The 19,466-nt window shown below is 35.9% G+C and overlaps 1 protein-coding gene across 1 annotated transcript in view; it reads left to right on the top strand.

Moving 5' to 3' along the window:
• Positions 1–1,588: 1,588 nt before the first annotated feature.
• Positions 1,589–19,466, top strand: part of LOC126379856 (proton-coupled amino acid transporter-like protein pathetic) — a 34,929-nt gene continuing 17,051 nt past the window's right edge. The window contains exon 1 of the mRNA XM_050028813.1: positions 1,589–1,748. The gene's annotated coding sequence lies outside the window, so the exon portion shown is untranslated. The remainder of the gene's footprint in view (positions 1,749–19,466) is intronic.

Genomic DNA, 19,466 nt, shown 5'->3' with positions numbered 1-19,466 from the left:
ATTTTTGTTTTAATTATTTTCAGTTCGCAACTTTTGCGACGGAAAATTCTACTTTTTATCAACTCGGAATCATGGTCTCAATCATCCCTCAAAGTTTTTGTTACGATGTCACTAACACCCTGTATAATCCATGTAGTACAAATATCCGTAAGTAAGTATATTAAGTTCCGTGTAGTACCTCCTTCAAGTGATTTGGTGTACCTAATAGTCAATAATGACATTAATGACACAGAGGTTTTAACGATCTATCATCCAGTGGCTGAGCGTTAGGCTCACGATCTAGTTGATGAGGTTGGTAATCCACTTCACAGCCCACACGATAGAAGATGGGACGTTTACGAAGCTGTGATGTGAAAAGTTACGTCAGATAATTCGCGAGACTTTTCTCTGCAGTCGTTATTTGGATGACGCAATGTCTGAGCATGTTTCAGCGCAGGCGCTTTCTGTTACGGTGTGGAATGACCTAAGTATTAGATAGTAGGTATATTTGCGATCAACCGCAGCTTTATGTGGTAATCGTTATATTTTATTAGCTTATTTATTGGTCTTTATCATTTCTTTATAATTATGTCTTGTTTAGTCGCATAACTTCTCTAAGTACAATATTTTTGCGGCAGTATTTATCTCGTTGGCGTAAATAGATTTATTTATCTTTTTGGTAGGTATTTATTATGTATTATTAGCTCGTCACATTGGGTAGATAATGTTTATAATATAGTTTTAAAATGGTGATAAAATTAAATACTTAGTTCAATAAAGCTTCTCTCAGACGGGTAGGGATTGCTATTGTTCTACTAGCATAAATCATGCATTTAGAAGATATACCTATTACAGCGACCTAACTACAGTTTTACATGTTCACTGAAGCACAGAGCGCGCGAAGTTCCTTTAGTTTATTTCCTTATGTTCGTTTTTCCTTACACATCCATATTTACATTAAAAAATCCGCTACAAGTATATAAATAGAATTTACTTGATTGAGTCACACTTGTGCCGAACTATGTCGTTACTATAACGACGTATATGTCAACAAATCAAAGTTAACTGATAACTGTAACCAAACTACCTTTATGTTCCTCAAATCCTTCTTAGGAGCGAGAACTCTCAGCGCTCCCCATTTGTCCGGCCATGTAGTTATACACACCTATAATAAGTCAGGTGAAAAAAAGTGCCATGTCTGGCTGCTGGCTACAAGTTGTCTTCGGGCCACTGCATCTGCATCCACTCAGAAGGTAGATAGGTAGGGTACTACGGGCGTTTGTTATATCTGCCTATACATTAAACGACATCATCTAATTATAATATCTTGAACCTGACACAATTCTGAAGTTTATGGTCATACTTAGTTCGGAAATTATTATCTACCTAGCAGCTGAATCACGAGCGGCACGACATATAATCTAAAGTATAGTTTGTAGTAGATAGGTGGGTTTATAGGTAGTAGTGTAGAATGTGTTATTGACGGGCGAGTAATGTAAAGAAGCACCGCTTTCCGTAACCAAAACGGTCCGTCGTGGGCTGGGTGACGCTGACGCAATCGCAGCAAGAGTTGCCGGCGCGGCGGCGCGCGGCAGTAGTACACGCAGTACGCGCGCGGACGAACCATTTTTATAACGCCGGCGCGCCAGGCGGACGTACGGACGTGCGAAGCTTGCCCTGGCACTCACCACGTGCTCCCCGCTCACCATAACCTACAACGTTGGCAGCCACTAGCCCGCCAGCGTCGCAGCCACACCGACTTCACTTCGGTAAGTGTTTAAGTCATAATTCTAACACTTTTTTCAGGAATACGTAACGTGACACGCGTAATTTCAATACTGACGTACAGACATACGGACGTATAGAGCTTTTACGTAGTTATACAGTCGACGTATCACACTGAAAATATATTTTAATTTTATTCTGTTAAATAAACTCTGTATTTCTTGGATACTGCCTAAAGTTTACACTTTATTTTTATACGCAGCCGAATTTAGTTTGTAAATTTTTGTGATGTTAATTTTGTGACATTAAACCTAATTTCTGTATAAGTACCTCTTAATAATTACTATGTTAAGCACTCAAATAAATCGTTCCCCAAGCCAATTATATTGTTCGACCTAAATTCTATGCATGCTCTTATTTCTTTAAGGTGTTATCTGCGTAGGTATAAAATGCCTTGTCAACATTAGCATGTGTTGCGAAATGTGTGGGAACTGTGATAATGCGATGTAGGAATTAATTTCATTCATGTTTGAGGGTTAAGTCGACTGTGGGTGCGACAATTCCGACCGGTTACCGGTCCACTATGCCGGCGGCGGCGCGGGGCCGAGCCCCCAGACAACACACTGACATTAAAGCGCTCCGCTACCTGCCTGGCGAATGCCTTCTTTTTCTTATAACATATAGTACAATGGATGCCATTCTTTCGTTTGTCTAGGACAGACCACATAACGATCATTATCGGCTGCGCTGTTTATTACACCAACTCGTCCTTTCGATCGCTCATAAATTTTATTATTTGAGGATACGACGGGTTGAAGTTTTCTTTCCTTTAGAAGTTTTCTTTTCTTATCGCTTACACTCCGTGCTACCTTTCTCCAACTAGATGTGCATAATTTTATCTGAACCTGGGGTCTTAGAAAAGTTGTAAACGATTACGAAAAACGACATTGTAATCATTGGATATTATATTATATTCTTTATTTTTTAGATTACACTGTCGTTTTTCGTAATCGTTTGCTAGCTAAGGCCCTTGGGCACTAGTTTTTTATCATATCTTCTCAGGCATGTCGCAAAAACCGACAGAGGGATTGGTACCATTCTAATATTATGCCCGATAGGTTTTGTTACCTGTGACAATACTATCATATCACTTGTGGCTCTACCCACTCCATTAGGGATTAGGGGCGTGAGTTTATTTATGTATGTTTCTTATCGTGTGATAACCTTCAGCGCTCCCCATTTGTGTCACGATGTACCTGAATGTACCAGTAACACGATGTACCAGTAAGAGCTGAATGAGACATATATTTAAATAGTAAAAACAATTTTACATATTCCGATACAAATACATAGTTCATATGTTTTTTGTCCAACTCAAAAATACGTCGGACATTATGTACTAATTATATGCTTGTTAATTAACAATGGCCGGTAGGTCGTTGACTTCCGACGGTGCACCAGTACACCACACGTCGTCACTCACCGCATACAAAGAACTACTTTCATTAATCCACTTTCATTCTGTCTTTTAATTGTTGATGAAACGGTCTATTATAGCGCACGAATCAGTGACACACATGGAAACAGTAAATTGTTTAGTTCATAACAGTAGTTACAAGTGAGTCACTACTACTAGTTTCATAGCGTACTAGTTTTTCAAATACTTGTAAACTTGCTTACCGTCCGCAACTTCTACTCTGACTTTTATAACTCAAATTGCAATACGTCCCTCTCTTGCACATGCTCTAAGTACATCCTAGAAAAGTATATCCCATGTCTATCGCTGGGTATCTATCTATTTATGTGTCAATTTTCATCCAAATCGGCCCAGCGGTTAAGCGTGAAAAGATTATAGACAGAGTTTCTACTTCAGTTCAGTACGATCTACTCTTAACTGGCGTGCGTGTATGAAACGTTAATGAATGTATAGGAAGCAAGAGAAGTGTCAGGATCAAAGAAAATGAAATTCCATAGTCTCTGCTTACCCCGGTGGGAAATCGGCGTGAGTTTGTGTATGTATGTATGTACTACCACTTTTAGTGTTACAATAAGTTTGGCTAGGCTATTTTAGCTCCCTCTTTAACCTCTATGGTCAAAATACAAATAAACTTACGTACGTTGTAGGTATGTTTCGCTTTACAAGTTTCGTGTTACGAAGTCAAAATAATAATGAGCAAATATAATATGACGCGATATTATGTATAATTATGTTTAGCAATTCCTTTCACACCTAAACACACATTGAAATGACGTCTGACTTCGGGTATGGTATGACCGTGAGTGGCTGATGGTCCATGAACGCATGCGTAATTTACTTAATGTTACTATTCAGGTACTTAGACCTGTCAAGTTAGTGTCTACGTAGTCAGGCAGGCAGTACACCCGACGAATCACTCAATAAATAATTTAAGACATGATAATTAACAATCAATCGTCTTGTTCTTCCACAGTGTTTTATTGCCAACCTTGTGACGTTATACCCGCATTATAATTATAAGTAGATACCTACAATTCTTATTGTCAAGTTATGGCCGATCAGAATGTGCAAATGCAGTCAACAAACATAATACTTACGCGCGTACTAAGTACACAGGCAAAATACATTTGTTTATGTTAAAGTCGGCACTTCGTCGGTACTTTATATACTTAAATATTTTATAACAATACATTCTTGTTCCGAAACACAAAAACTAATGTTCTAAATTTGAAAACATGTGCTGGTTTAGTTACGCGAAAAATAATAAATAAAATTGCTTATTGTGTTGATTAATTTCTTGTACATTATTTCGTTATCGATACTCGTCAGCAAATTAATCATGTAATCGGCTTTAGCATGATTTCAGTGCACTATAATTTTCTTGCGTTATTAACTTCAATAAATGCAGCTAGGTATTCGTAAATTTTGCAACACGACACGTATAACGGTTTTGGAAACGTATCGTGGATTCCAGAAATACGCTAGTTTCCAACTAGTCAAATCAGTTACTTTTTACCAAGTTTTAAAACGCGAAATTACTATAGAATTTGTATGAAAAAGCAACCTGTGACGTACATAGATAGAAAAACGTGACAAAATGTCGCACTCATTTTTGGTTATTGAAATTCATAAATCAGTTACTTAATAGAAAAAAAAGAAAACTTTTTTGTCACCTTTAGATCTGTCTTTATTTAGTAATCAGAATTTCATGATTTATCTTCGACCTAAGAAACTACCCAACGCAATTGAACCAAATCAAATATAGGTACTTTATAGCACAGAACTTAATTTTAACAATCAGAATATGTTTGATTGTACACATAGATATAGTACAGCTTGGGCGACCTTATTACTCTAGAGCAAATTCTTCTAGGCAAACACTACCAGGAAACAAACATTTACTAGACATGGATGCGGGTTGGTGCAACAAGAAATTAATAAAAGTAAACTAGTGTTAATATAATTCTGATTTTGCTCAATATAATATAACATATTAGGCTACTTGACGTAATTAATCACATGAGATACTTTTTACGAATCGTCAAAAGGAAAGTTTTCTACAGAGCTTGTATATGGAAATACTGTCCTGGGACGTCATGAATAAATGTGGTCAAACGTAAATCAGTGTTACATAAGTAACTCATAAATAAAATTCGAAAATAAGTCGATTTTTGATTATCTTAGACTGACTTCTGTTTCTAGACTAGCATCTTATAATTTACTTTTGATCCAGTGAAATACCATTTTACCAAATTATACTTAATAGTATACAATTTAACCAATTTATATGCTTAAAAAAGTAAGTATGAGCTGTAGTGTCAATGAAATATTGTTTAATATTGTATTTCTTACCAAGTTGCAGTCAGTAGTTAGTACTACGTAAAACCTAGCTGAAGAAGATTCAATAGGTATTCACGAGTAGGTACCGATCATTTTGAAAGTAATGCTAATCGGTACGTTACTTAATGCTTAATTGCTTACTGTACTTTCACAAATCGTCTTCAGTATATATATATATATATATATATATATATATATAAGTAATGCAGATTTTTAGTGATTTATTGTACAACTACTTGGCCGGAATAAAATGTACTGAATACCATTCGAGCCTTTATAGTAACTGACGTCAAATTTATCCATCGTTTCTTGGGTGATGTAGACAGAGAGATTGTGTGGCTTGAATTATATTAAGCACACACAGCCGTGAATCACCGTTAGGTCAGTATACGAGTATTGTATTAATAGGGTTCGAGTGTACGTAGTAATAGCTAGCCATGAACCATGAACGAGGTGGACAGACATGTTTATGATCATCGAGTTCTTTGTCAAACAAAGATTAAAAAAGAACTCAAACAAGAATTGAAAAAAGAACTCGATGATCATAACTCATCTTAAACCTTTGTTTCAAACAAAGATTAAAAAAAGAACTCAAGCAAAGATAGAAAAAAACTCGATGATCATAACTCATCTTAAACCGTTACAAAGACTTAGTATCTGTGTTCAAAAGTTACGTACTTACAGAATTGAAACTATTTTGATCTTTTCACTGTTTTTCTTAAGTTGACTACGATTCGGTCTGGTCTTAAGCAGCAATGTGGTCTAAGGTGGAACACGCAAACTGAAATAGGCCTAATCAATCTTGCCTTGAAAATCCCCAAATTATATGTAAGTATCGGGGAACAATGACGCAGGAACAGAATTTCTTTCTTTAGCAGTTCGCATAATGAAGGTGGAATGTCGACCCGAGCACATGTGGATGGAATCCCTCCCCGCGTCGCGTCGTCCGAAGGTGGAAAGGTGCAGGTGGAATTCCTGACTCCTGACCAATCAATCAATAATTCTTTATTGCACAAAAGTATAGGACATCTACAAGCCAATAAAATAAGCACAATAGGCGGCCTAATTGCTAAACAGCAATTTCAATTAGAGTGAAAGAACTTTATGTATTGGATCGTGGGATGGTGCATTACAAAAAACTCTCTCTCTCTCTCTGCTTCTCTAAGTACTAACTTTTGAGCTTTACGAGTACTTACCTTATAAAATGAAATCGATCACGATTATGATAATAGTACTCCAGTACCAGTCGTGTTTGAATGTATACGTACAGTGACTAATCTACTACTTTTGACCAGCTTTTCTCGCTGAGTCACAATGACCAAACAGCGCAACGTCATTAATTTTATCCGATATAATATACGCTGAAACTGATACGATTTCTGTTTTTTATTTTGTTGATTTAAATATTTATAAATAAAAATTATTACTTAACGTAAAATCCAATATCAGCAATCTTTATAACATTATATTCTTTTATTTTATGTTAACGTGCGTCCCATAAATCTCTTCTTCTATCATGTGGGTCATAACTTGTGAGGTGGAGTACCAACCTCAACAACCCTGGTGTCAGAGTAACTATTGAGCCGGGTAACCGGGACCAACGGCTTAACATGCCTTCCGAAGCACGGATCATCTCAAAAATAATATCCCCAAAAAAATATATGTATCTAATGAGTAAGTGCCTTATTCTTTATTTAATATTGTAAACATAGTCTCATCATCATCAGCCCATTAACGTCCCCACTGCTGGGGCACGGGCCTTCCCTATGGATGGATAGGGAGATCGGGCCTTAAACCATCACGCGGGCCCAGTGCGGATTGATGGTTATTAACGACTGCTAATGCAGCCGGGACCAACGGCTTAACGTGCCTTCCGAAGCACGGAGGAGCTCGAGATGAAAACTTTTTTTTTGTGGTCACCCATCCAATGACCGGCCTTTGCGAAAGTTGCTTTACTTCAACAATCGCAGACCGAGCGCGTTAACCGCTGCGCCACCGAGCTCCTCAACATAGTCTACCTAGCGGCAAATGAGTAAATAGTAAATAGGCCTCCCGTATTTTAATGTAACCTACTTAGGCACGTTTATGGGCCAGACCACACGTGGAACAATCAATAACTCATTGTACCACGTCTTATGAGGTCAGTAGGAACAAACTGAACAAATTAGGAAACTACCACATAATGCTCGTTTTACTCATTAGGACAATTGCCGGATACGGAAACGGTAATTTAAGATCAAAATGCACAAGAAAAGCATCAATCTGTGTATTAAATCAATCTTTGATGAATCTATGTATGACTTTTACTTTTACCCAGGTACCTACTTACTTCCTATTTAATATTAGTCTCTATGGTTTAGTTTTTTTGGCGGGAAACGGAAACGGGACAGTTGCTTTCTTCGTTGAATAATCTAAATAATCAATACGAAGTGGTATTTTATGGTTAATAATCGCATTAATTTAGTCAGAAAACATTCGCGATAGTGTTATTATATCGGAATATTCAATAAACCTATCTATTTTCGCTTCGTGCCAACAAGCCGCTTCATAAGTCGAATGTTTATGCGAACTTTTGAGTTAATTCGTTTTGGGTTCGGAGTAGGAGTCTGCTCCGAGGGTGGGGGCTTAGGTTTCATCATTCATCGTCATCGCCTAAGACATGACTGTATGGGCATAGTTCCCTTTGCTTTGCCTTTCGGGGAAAACCAAAACAAAAAAATATCTATAGTTTGGTTTTCGAGTTTTGTCAGTTAGTTAAAACAATTTAAGACAAACCTGCACTTAAATCACGTAAAAAAAAACATTACTTATATCAAAACGGACGGAAATAATTTTAATTATCGCTGAATTGTTGTTTGACGTCCAATCCAAACCAAGAAAACTATGAATAAATACCTACTTACCTAAAGAATTAAAAGTACCTCGCTGCACAAAAAATCATTAATAATATATATTGTACATAAGTATTCAAAATTATAACCTAATCGTTGAAATACCTTACCTTAGGATTTGCTGTTAGGTTTTCAATTTCATTGCCACTTCATTACCACTGAACGTGATTACAATTCAACAGATATATGCATTAGAACAACCTGAATAACCCATTTGCCAATACTTTCCAAAATATTATATACTAGCTTTTGCCCGCGACTTCGTCCGCGTGGCGTGTTATATAAGAGAGAGATCTTTGTGTGTGTGGGAGTGCATACTTATGCAGTTTAGATTTTTTCATAAGTACATTTTTTTTTCCCAATAACTCCCATTTTTCAAAATACAGCCAAAAATAAACTTTATATTTACTAAGGTATACATGCGTGCTAGATTGAATCAATTGATTGAATTGTTTTTTTTTTAAATTGATTGTTCATTGAGTTTTAATTTTAATACACACTTCCTCTCTTCCCTTCAACGTTGCTGTGCCCTATAGGGTCCATATTTTAGTTCCTATGCCTATGTAACACCCTATTGTACTACATGGAATGCAATAAATAATTTAATTGAATTGAAAATATCTATCTTACGCGGTTTCGATTTTTTCATACAAATGTTTTTTTCCCACTAACTCCCGTTTCCGTGGGAATTTTGCAATATCCTGTTGCAACTAAGCTTTAAGTTAACTAAGGTACCTGCATGCCAAATTTCAAGCGTCTAACTTAAGCGGTTTAGATTTTTCATACAAAAAGATTTTCCCGCTAATTTCCGTTGCCGTGGGAATTCCGGGAATTCCTTTCTTAGTGCACCTCTACGGTACCTAAGCTATGTCCCTTCCAAATTTCAAATGCCTACGTTTAGCCGTTCAGGCTATGCGTTGATATATGTCAGTCACTGAGTCAGTCAGTTTCTCCTTTTATTTAGATTTGTTTTTTTCATACAAATGTTTTTTCCCGCTAACTACCGTTCCCGTGGGAATTTTGTAATATCCTGTTGCAACTAAGCTTTAAGTTTACTAAAGTACCTGCATGCCAAATTTCAAACGTCTAACTTGAGTGGTTTAGATTTTTCATACAAAAGGATTTTCCCGTTAATTCGCGTTCCCGTGGGAATTTGGGAATTCCTTTCTTAGTGCACCTCCACGGTACCTAAGGTACCTGCATGACAAATTTCAAAGGTCTAACTTGAGTGGTTTAGATTTTTCATACAAAAGGATTTTCCCGCTAATTCCCGTTCTCGTGGGAATTTCGGGAATTCCTTTCTTAGTGCACCACTACGGTACTTAAGGTATCTGCATGCCAAATTTCAAACGTCTAACTTGAGTGGTTTAGATTTTTCATACAAAAGGATTTTCCCGCTAATTCCCGTTCCCGTGAGAATTTTGGGAATTCCTTTCTTAGTGCACCTCTACGGTACTTAAGGTACTTGCATGCCAAATTTCAATTGTCTAACTTGAGTGGTTTAGATTTTTCATACAAAAGGATTTTCCCGCTAATTCCCGTTCCCGTGAGAATTTTGGGAATTCCTTTCTTAGTGCACCTCTACGGTACTTAAGGTACTTGCATGCCAAATTTCAATTGTCTAACTTGAGTTGTTTAGATTTTTCATACAAAAGGATTTTCCCGCTAACTACCGTTCCCGTGGGAATTTTGTAATATCCTGTTGCAACTAAGCTTTAAGTTTACTAAAGTACCTGCATGCCAAATTTCAAACGTCTAACTTGAGTGGTTTAGATTTTTCATACAAAAGGATTTTCCCGTTAATTCGCGTTCCCGTGGGAATTTCGGGAATTCCTTTCTTAGTGCACCTCCACGGTACCTAAGGTACCTGCATGACAAATTTCAAAGGTCTAGCTTGAGTGGTTTAGATTTTTCATACAAAAGGATTTTCCCGCTAATTCCCGTTCCCGTGAGAATTTTGGGAATTCCTTTCTTAGTGCACCTCTACGGTACTTAAGGTACCTGCATGCAAAATTTCAATTGTCTAACTTGAGTGGTTTAGATTTTTCATACAAAAGGATTTTCCCGCTAATTCCCGTTCTCGTGGGAATTTCGGGAATTCCTTTCTTAGTACACCTCTACGGTATCTAAGGTACCTGCATGCCAAATTTCAATTGTCTAACTTGAGTGGTTCAGATTTTTCATACAAAAGGATTTTCCCGCTAATTCCCGTTCCCGTAGGATTTTCGGGAATTCCTTTCTTAGTATACCTCTACGGTATCTAAGGTACCTGCATGCCAAATTTCAAACGTCTAACTTGAGTGGTTTAGATTTTTCATACAAAAGAATTTCCCTTCACTACTCTGCTCCTATTGATTGTAGCGTGATGAAAAGTATACTATAACCTGTCCAGGAGTGTGAAGAATAATTGTACCAAGTTTCATTAAAATCCGTCCAGTAGTTTTTGTTTCTATAAGGAACATACAGACAGACAGACAGACAGACAGACAGACAGACAGACAGACAGACAGACAGACAGACAAAAATTTTACTGATTGCATTTTTGGCATCAGTATTGACCACTTATCACCCCCTGATAGTTATTTTGAAAAAATATTTAATGTACAGAATTGACCTCTCTACAGATTTATTATAAGTATAGATTTAAAACACTATATCAAATAGCATGGTATCAGTTGTTTGTTCTTTATCGAGAATCAAACCCATTCCAAGACCAAATAAACTTTATGTAGTTATAATAACCAACTGGGCTCCCTCAGGCCTGTTGTCTTAAACGTTGTACCGGGTGAGAGCCTTCAGCGCTCCCTATTTGTCCGGTCAAGTAGTTAATGCGACCTGCGGAAAATCTACAATAATACTCGTCAAAACGAAAATCCATTTCCCGTAGTATCAAAGACGATACGCATTTATTTCAATAATTGTTTTATAATCTGTGCATATATATACCTACGCAGATCACCTAGTACTTATTACCTATAAACATCAATGAAGAATTACATTTATACATATAGGCATATGTAGTGTTTTGGCACATCTCCACATGTCCCTTTGCGATATTAATTTAAACAAACTCTTTGTTCCGGCTTACAATAAGTAGGTATAAGATGTATATCTCGCTCGTGTGTCTTCGGCCAAAGTACTATTATTGACTATGCAGTTATTACTTAGCAAATATTTAATAGAATTATGTATTGATAGACGTCATTTGCTTATCTACGTCAAAGTCAATATTGAATTATTGAAACCAAGAGAATAAATTAGTGTTCCTTGCCAAAGTATCCACCACTGTACGTGTAATAGGTATAAGTATCGAAATCGATTTGAAGGTGGCATCGTTCGTTATGCGAAAGCCCTTATACATCCCACTTCTGACACCAAATGTTACGGAAGTGGGTTTCAGGATTGGAAGGAAGCTCACACACCAAGGAAAATTTATTTACAACACACACTAGGTACATACTAGTCCAGCTCCGACGCCGTCACTTTACTGTGTACCGCACAAAACACTTCACTAATACTTCACTAACACTTCACTACACTTTTACTTCACTGCTACTTCACTTCCACTGTTTCCTCATTTTCCCTTTCCTATAACCTTAGTTTTATTATTTAGATTTATTTATTATTTGTCTCAGATGGCGTTCGTTATGTTCTTTACTATTACGAGTACAGTCATGAGCAATATCAGGTAACCACCTTAGAACCCTGTCGCACTATCATATTTGACATTTAATGAGACTTACGGTTTAATTTGTCAAAAAAGTTAATGTGACATGGTTTCAAAGTGTTTACATATTAGTACTCGTGACCGTACATACATATAACGTGATGTAAACTTCCCTACGTTATTTCGATAGTGAAATTAATAGTACTGTAGCAAGCTTGCGTAACTTATTTTAATGCTTCTTCTAGCCCGGGTTTTACAATAACACGGATATATTTTATCATATTTACTGATATAATAGTATTTGTTAAATGTTAATTATATGGTCATGACTGACGTTAACTACTGCGATTCTAAGATATTGTGTGGCCTGACAAATAGTCGTTGTAGACAACAGCATATTTTTAGTTTTATGACATGAGTATGGCACTGATTAATTTTACCTGTTTGGTACGTAAAATGAGCTAACCTTTCAGTTCTATGGATTTATTATGTACTTAAATTAATATATTCAGTTACAATTATAGTTATCAGTTTGTAATGTATTGAATCATCCAAATACCGCAAAAGATGAAAATATTCAAAATATGTTGTTCAAATCTATACTTATCAATATCAAATAACAAAATAATAATTATATAACATAATTATTTTAAAAAAGACAATCATTGAACGGAGAGGGCAGAGAGCGTTTGCGGAATTTATAAACAAACGATATGTTTTTATGTACATAGGAAACAACCACAATTTTATCACCTCAAACGATAAAGAGATTTTCACGATTTAATATAAATATAATTATCATATCTTGCCAAATATGACTGTCTGAAGCGGAAATATTCTGTTTACTGCAGTTCCATAGTAAGTAACCATAATATTAAGTAAGTATGTAAATGTCACTTTACACATAATGTGTTTATTAAGTACATTAGGTTTTATTGTGGTTACTTAATCGCACTGCTGGTAAGCGCGGTTCGTAAGCACGCTGACCTTGTAACTGAACCACGCTGATAATAAACATAGTCACGCGGTTCATCAGCGGGCTTACGAACCGCGCTCGACACCAGCGTGACTATGTATGGTTTCCGGCGCTTTGAAATAGGCTTGACTCTTTCGCTATCCACACACTAAGATGTCGATGTCTTCCCGACAAGACTTACTTATTCTTGTCTCCTGACAGCATTTTAAATATTAAATTGTTCTTCCACGTTACTATATCACAAAAATATATTCACAAATAGATTAAACCTACAGCGCTATCGGCAAGAATGTGAGGCTTCTCTTACAAAAGTAACGTGAGTCGAACCCGGCTTCAGCTTTCGCTGAATCAGGGTCACAATGGTGTCACAGTGCTGTCCATTTTATTTAGTGTATTATGGTTGTTTTTGCTCTAAGACAAACTGTTTTTCTTTTCTGCCTGAGATAGCATTGTCCTTTTTTCTGTATTTTGTATTCTTATCTTTTATCTTAACCCTCTACTTGGACGGAATCTCACCTGGTACTTAAGACAACAGGTCTTAAAGTCCAAGAGAGCCAAATCCTGTGCATGGAAATATAACATAACATAACAAATACTTTATTGCACAAACAGGAAAAAAAACAAAATACAAAACAAAAGAAAAATAAAATGAGTACAAGAGGCGGCCTTATTGCTAAGTAGCAATCTCTTCCAGGCAACCTTTAAGTATAGGAGATTTTGAATATTATGTAAATAATAATATTAATAATTATATTATGTAAATATTTTCAATATTATATATTTATAATAATAATTACTAAGTATTTGCTATTTAAATACATATATTTCTTGAATATTATTAAGTAAAATGGTGTAGGATGCAAGCAGAATACTTCTTGTACCAATAATAGTTATTTTGTCTCACTTATAGACATTTTGCTACATTTTATACCAACTACTTAGAAATATTCTTGTTTATCTAATCAATACGGATATTCCGCCATTCGGCTTGACTGCGGGAAAAGTACTCTATGAGAGTTTATAAAACTATTTTTAATTAGTTGTTCAAACAGACTATTCACTTAGGAGTTTGCTTATGTTAGGCCTCCACAAATATTATTAAAAACGCACTTTAGAATGCGTTTATATGTCTATCTGTTATAAAAAGAATTCTATTCGTATTTCTAGAAGCACTGAATGCATTATATAAGTATTATAATCTGCATTTTGTCCAAGATAGTATAGAAATTAAATAGTGACCGCAAATTATTGAATTACTTATTTAATATTCAATAACTATAAGTAGTCTACCATAATTTCTAAAAGTACCTATTGAATATAATAATTATGATTATTGAAGTAAGTACCCAATGTTTAGATGCGTCAATTTTCTTTTTATCTTTTCACTTCATGTGGAAAAGAAACGTTACGATATTTTTACGAAAGGATAGAATTTCAGATATCCTCCTGCGGCCCAGATTTCGATGTTGGTGTCTTACTTATACGGACAACGCCTATCTGACGCACTGCAGCAGCGTGGTGGAGTATGCTCCATATGATCTGATTGAATGGAAACCTGTGCCCAGCAGTGGAACATATAATGCTATATAAGTATGTCAAGTTTTCCAACTGCTTACTTGCCTACGACAAAAGGAATGAAAGGCGTGAGTTTGCGTATGTCTACCTGAGACAGTCAGCATAATATAAGCACGTTCCACGCGATATTTTACGTTTGTTGTGCAGACATCATAATAAGGAAATGATCGTGTCACACTCGCGCGCGTATATTTTTATACACGTGATGTGTCAATTAGCATACTTATACAGAAAAACAGGTTTCCAGTGTCGAATGCCTAAGTTCTACTATAACATATTTTTGTCAATGCGACGATAACAGATACTACAAAAATAGATCGTAAGTCCTGCGATTAGGGTTCTTGAGAAACTTGATAAGATACCAAATAAGACGTGTTGTGGTGGAATATGATTATTTATAAACAAACAACTTCCATATATTATACATATAATGTAACTTTGATACGAACGTGTAGAATTGTAGATAAATAAGTAGGTGTTGAGGAGCTCGGTGGCGCAGCGGTAAACGCGCTCGGTCTGCGATTATTGAAGTTAAGCAACTTTCGCAAAGGCCGGTCATAGGATAGGTGACCACAAAAAAAAGTTTTCATCTCGAGCTCCTCCGTGCTTCGGAAGGCACGTTAAGCTGTTGGTCCTAGCTGCATTAGCAGTCGTTAATAACCATCAATCCGCACTGGGCCCGCGTGGTGCTATCCGTCCATAGGGAAGGCCCGTGCCCCAGCAGTGGGGACGTTAATGGGCTGATGATGATGATGAAGTAGGTGTCAATGCAGAAAAAATGTGACAGTAACATAAATTGCAAAATGTGTTACTAATTATTGCGTACACGTTAAAGCGTGGTACCTACACGTCAAATTATGTATTAAACTAAACAAAGCACTTGCCCAGGCGCATTAAGTTAAACATGAAATGCTTTATAAAAGTATTTTTAAATAAAACTTTCATTACATCACGCGTGTATCCCGGAAGAAGTAGACAGAGGTAAACCTATAGTAAACACATCTACTAAATGAACTAAAACAAAAATTACATACGTAAGTATGTGGTAATAGACATACTAAGTACTTATTTGCAATACAAATCCGAACCACGACACAGATCACAGATTCGTATCGTAATGTAGACACTGATCACCTCAGATATAATATAACAATAGCATATTCCTAATGTACATAATAGTAGAAAACCAGGAAGTTTTATCTGTCGGAATATCTTGAATTCAAGATTATTCTCGAACGTTCTATACATGGCCAGCAGTGGGGTTCGTGGCTTAGGTTCCCAGTGGTAAAATTATTCACAAAACGAATTAATAATATAAGTAATTAATAATTAAACTAATTAATAATTATCCGCATGATATATTTTTTTAATTAAATACTACGCGGACAATAGTTTAAAAAATTGTAGACAATTCATCAGTGACCTGCCTTCCACTACATAGTTCACCATTAGCTAAGTCTACTATAATCTCTACTCTTTTGAGCTAATACCAATCTCATCAGTGCTTGTAGACTCTGCCCGATTCAATATTGTGAGTTTAAGTACGGCTGTGTATTATGTTGTCCAACTTTATAGACATACAAATTAACGAACCGTTGAATGCGCGTTACTGCAGCTTCGTCGGCGTGTTCTATTTTTGTTACCACTGAACCGGCGGCTATATTTAGCCCAGTATCACCCCACCCGCTCTGTTTTACGAAAAAATATACATAAAATATACTACAAACTCGTATAACTCCAAGGAGTAAAATGTAAGTAGGTACATGCCTATCAAAATGTATAGTTTTATTACTTTTATAAAAAAGTCATTGCCAGGAAAGGACAAAGCTGCAAGTCTCCAAAAAGAAGTTTATAATGTCTTCCGAAAACCACAACACAAATTAAATACACTTTATTGCACGAAAACATAAATTTCAGAACACAGCCAGTGGTAGTTGCAGCCACTTTTGATGAGTTCCAAGAAAGAGACGATAGTTACTCCGTTAAATGAAAAGTTACCAATTGCATCTAGGTACTAAGTTAAATATAAATTATGAATTTTTGACTCTCTTTCTCTCTTTATTTAAGAGCTGGGCTCTTGTCGGTGAAGTAATCGCCATTCCTCTCTTTTTCCCGCCAAAACCTTCTACTCCTGATTAGTCCTGATACGACACGACTTGCAACTTCTTTTCTATTTGTTTCATAAATGTTCTCCTAGGTCTACCCCTTCCTCTCACAAATTCTGACTACTAAAACGAGAAAACATTTTCTTTTTTCTATTTAACTTATTTATGAATTTTAATGAAAAAGCAAGCTGTGACGTCATAGAAAAACGTGATAGAATGTCAGACTTATTTATTACGATTTCCTTTGACGTCACAGGGTTCTTTTTCGTACAAATTCCATAGTAAAACACGATAGTATTTTGACGTTTCGTAAAAAGTAATTGATTTGCCTACCTAGTTGGAAACTAGCCTTTCATCGTCCTTTTCTACAGAAAATGTTATATATTTGTCGTAGTAGGTATGACTAACAACGATGAACATTGTTTTTTTTTCTTTTCATCGTCGGAACTTTATGACGTTGTTTCTTATTCTTGTCATTGTCAAACATAATTAATCTTCTTGTTTCTGTTGTTTGTTCATTCGTAAGAACGGTGTGTATTTAGGATGTTGAACGCCCCATTAACCGGTGACCGTGTGGCGCCCTTCGAATGATAACAACTGATAAAATTGAATAGATACTCGTATTTGTAAACGAATAATTATGTCTCTGTTTGGAAATACATCCGGATGCACGTTCAAAGTTCCTCTGAATAGCCTCAAGAGATACAAAACGTTCTAGGGAGGTACTTAAGCGAATTATACAGAATGTTAGTGACATCGTAACGAATTATTCAGACCATGAATCCGGGCTGATATATAAAGTTGATACAACGAATACTGAAGGGGATGATTCAGCTCATTATTCTGAGTTAATATCAAATGGAATTGAAAATAATTAAAAAAACAAAAAAATCATTCACTTTGCGACTGAAAATTCCACTTGATATTAACTCAGAATCATGGTCTGATTAGTCATCTATCTATCATTATCCCCCTCAGTATTCTATACGATGTCACTAACATCCTGTATGTATTAATAATTTTGCGAGTCTCAAGTTTCATTTTCGGTATATAAATTAGGTTCTTAGCCAAATTGTGTCTACTTACGTATAAGAATAAAAAGAGGCTAGTAAAGGTTTGAAGAAACAGATATTGTAATCACATTAAATCTTAGCTTTAAATCAATGTCGAGTCCCTACTTATAATGTAAGTAAACATCATGCCATGTGTTGGCATCACAAGACAGAGATATCAGCCAGTCATGGACAGTAAACACATGTGACGACATAGATACCTAACAATAAATTAAATTAACGCCACTTTTGTTACGTTTCAGATGCAATACAGTAAACACTTGTCTTGGAAGCTATATAACAAGTGTCTGTAATATTCACTTTATAGCCTCACGACTAATATCCATGTTGGGGTCAGAGATACAATCGCAAAGCACCTCACCGACCAACATGATACAAGCTGTATAATGGGGGAGCCAACAGTATCAGTGAAAACTGCATTTCAAATACTTAAATAAAATTAATGCCATTTATATTTCAAAGATATACTTTATATATTTTTTTTTCGGCAAGAATTCAAGTATGATGCTTTTGGGGATTTTGACACCATGAACCATAGTTTGATAATAGTCACCCCATTTTTTATCGACCTTAAATATGCCGTATAATAAATAATAGCTAGCAACCGAAACCGTGTTGAAAGCATTTTCACTTAAGAACCACGTTCAGAAATCGGGTATCGAACCGTAACATCTTTTGTGGTACATACAAATGTTTGGGACAAAAAATGTTTTTTGCTTTACGAAAGTTTCTTTTGTATGCTTTAGTGACGTCTTTTTAACAGTTATAGATCGGATGATTTGTTTTTGCAAGTACAGGTATAACATCGATAGGTGCTATTGTGGGTCGGATCGCTTTCTATCAATGTAATGGGTGTTATACAGAGTAATGCGATTGAACTTTTACCTGGGACACGTGTAGATGTTAGCACATTAGCCGCTCGTGCATTGTGAATGGCCTACTATCAACCCCAAGACATCGCGGACGCATGTTTTGAATAACAAAACATTACGGTTCATCGAGGTGAAATTACAGCCACTGTGCGTTGACGAAGGTATGCGAGTACTCTTCTGGGACGCGCCTTCTTCCACGTTTTTAGCAAAATTATTTTATGTGAAGTACTGTATTACTGAACTTTTTAAAGTGAGATGGTGGTTTTACTTCCCATATGCACATGAATGAATACTCAAGATCTCAACTTCTTCATGGTCGTAAAAGGTAAACGCTGGCGCTTCGCTAAAATTCTTGACGTTTTTATAATTTTATTTATTTAAGTATTGTAATTATTTCCTGCGCTAAACCACTTACGAAAATTTTATTTATACAGGGTGTTAGTGACATAGTAACGAAACCTTTGAGGGATGATTCAGACCATGATTCTGAGTTAATATCAAGTGGAATTTTCCATCGCAAAAGTATGGAACTGAAAATAATTAAAAAAACAAAAAAGAACATGAACTATTTTGGAAATTTCACTTGATATCAACTATGGTGTTTGAGTTCTGTGACACTGTATACTTACAGGGTGTTAGTGACATCGTAACGAATACCGAGAGGGATGAATCAGCTCAAGATTCTGAGTTAATACCAAGATTTTTTGAAGTATTATTTTTTTAAATAAGTACTTATTTTCAATTCTACATTTTTACAATGGGAAAATCTACTAAATATTCACTTAG

The sequence above is a fragment of the Pectinophora gossypiella genome, chromosome Z (genome assembly GCF_024362695.1).
Source record: "Pectinophora gossypiella chromosome Z, ilPecGoss1.1, whole genome shotgun sequence".
In the NCBI taxonomy this organism is placed as follows: Eukaryota; Metazoa; Arthropoda; class Insecta; order Lepidoptera; family Gelechiidae; genus Pectinophora; species Pectinophora gossypiella.
The sequence above is the reverse complement of the archived record's forward strand: the minus strand, read 5'-3'. Positions and strand labels throughout refer to the sequence as shown.